The sequence below is a fragment of the Crocuta crocuta genome, unplaced genomic scaffold, assembly GCF_008692635.1.
Source record: "Crocuta crocuta isolate KB4526 unplaced genomic scaffold, BGI_CrCroc_1.0 scaffold147, whole genome shotgun sequence".
In the NCBI taxonomy this organism is placed as follows: domain Eukaryota; kingdom Metazoa; phylum Chordata; class Mammalia; order Carnivora; family Hyaenidae; genus Crocuta; species Crocuta crocuta.
This window is the reverse complement of record NW_027532594.1, coordinates 6,802,863-6,804,919: the sequence shown is the minus strand read 5'-3', so window position 1 is coordinate 6,804,919 and position 2,057 is coordinate 6,802,863. Positions and strand designations below refer to the sequence as shown.

The window sequence follows — 2,057 nt, the reverse complement described above, 5'->3', positions numbered from 1 at the left end:
AACTGATAATAATACAATAATAGCAAGGGACTTTAACATCCCACTTACATCAGTGGATAGATCATCCAAACAAAAAATCAATAAGGAAACAGTGGCTTTGAATGACACATTGGACCAGATAGATCTAATAAATACGTATTTCAGAACATTCCATCCTAAAACAGAATACACATTCTTTTGAGTGCACATGGAATATTCTCCAGGATAGGTCACATGCTAGGCCACAAAACAAGTCTCAACATATTCAAAAAGATTAAAGTTATAATATACATCTTGTCCAACCACCAAACTATGTATCTAGAAATCAACCACAAGAAAAAAATCTGGAAAGAACACAAATAATAGGGGTTAAATAACATGCTACTAAACAATGGGTGGGTCAACCAAGAAATCAAAGTGCAAATCAAAAAATACATGGAGAAAAATGAAAATGAAAACACAATGAATGGTTCAAAATCATTAGCATGCAGGGGCACATGGGTGGCTCAGTCGATTAAGCATCCGACTTTGGCTCAGGTCATGATCTAACAACTCATGGGTTTGAGCCCACGTCGGGCTCTGTCCTGACAGCTAGCTCAGAGCCTGGAGCCTGTTTCAGTTTCCGTGTCTCTCTCTCTCTCTCTGACCCTCCCCTGCTCACACTGTCTCTCTCTCTCAGAAGCAAATTAAAAAAAAAAAAAACATTTAAAAAATCACTAGGATGCAGCAAAAGCTGCTAAAAGAGGGAAGTTTATGACAATGCAAACCTACCCCAAGAAGCAAGAAAACTCTCAAATAAACAACCTAACCTTACACCTAAAGAAGTTAGAAAAAGAAGAACAAGCAAAACCCCAAATCAGTAGAAAGAAGGAAATAATAAAGATTAGAGAAGAAATAAATAGAAATAAAAAAACAACATCAACAAAAACCAATAAAACAGATCAATAAAACTAAGAGCTGATTCTTTGTAAAAGGCGAAAGATTTATTCGATCTGAAGAGAAACCAGAGTATGAAGAGCTCATTCTTTGAAAAGATTAACAAAATTGATAAACCTTTAGCCAGACTCATTAAAAAAGACAGAGAGAGAAGACTCAAATAAACAAAATAAAAAATGAAAGAGGATAAATAACAACCGACACCACAGAAATACAAAGGATTGTAAGAGAATATATGAAAAATTATATGCCAACAAATCAGACACTCTAGAAGAAATAGATAAATTGCTAGAAACATAAAACCTCCCAAAAGTGAATCAGGAAGAAATAGAAAATTTTAACGTATCAACTATAAGCAATGAAGGGGTGCCTGGGTGTCTCAGTCGGTTGAGAGTCTGACTTCAGCTCAGGTCATAATCTTACTGCTCCTGGGTTCGAGCCTCATGTCAGGCTCTGTGCTGACAGCTCAGAGCTTGGAGCCTGCTTCAAATTCTGTGTCTCCCTCTCTGCCCCTCCCCTGCTGGCACTCTGTCTGTCTGTCTCTCTCTCTCTCTCAAAATAAATAAACATTAACAAAATTTTTTTTAATTATAAGCAATGAAATTGAAGCAGTGATAAAAAAAAAAAACTCCCAACAAACAAGAGTCTGGGATAAATGGCTTCATAGGTGAACCCTACCAAACATTTACAGAAGAGTTAAGTGCATGGTGATGGACTGATGACAGCCTTTCTCTGTGGGCCTTTCATAGTGGGCCAGTGTCAGAGGTGTATTCAGCCCCAAACCATTGCCTAACCTCCTCACCAGTAGGCTGAGAGCACTGAAGGGGGCTGTACAGTGTGAAAAAACAACAACAAAAATAAAGAAGATTAATATATATTCTTCTTAAACTATTCCAAAAAATAGACTAGGAAGGAAAGCTTCCAAATTCATTCTATGAGACCAGTATTACCTGATACCAAAACCTGATAAAGACACTACCTAAAAAGACAACTACAGGCCAATACCTCTAATGAACATAACTAAATATCATCAATGAAGTATTAGCAAACCAAATCCAACAATACATTACAAATCATTCACTATGATCAAGTGAGATTTCTTCTTGGGACCCAAGTGTAGTTCAATATTCACAAATCAATCA

At 36.7% G+C, this 2,057-nt stretch overlaps 1 non-coding gene across 1 annotated transcript; it reads left to right on the top strand.

The window, feature by feature from the left end:
- The first annotated feature begins 1,617 nt into the window (after nucleotides 1-1,617).
- LOC144244726 (small nucleolar RNA SNORA42/SNORA80 family) lies at nucleotides 1,618-1,753 on the top strand. Its single transcript, XR_013339039.1, has one exon. It is a non-coding gene; the product is annotated as a small nucleolar RNA SNORA42/SNORA80 family (small nucleolar RNA).
- Nucleotides 1,754-2,057: the final 304 nt, after the last annotated feature.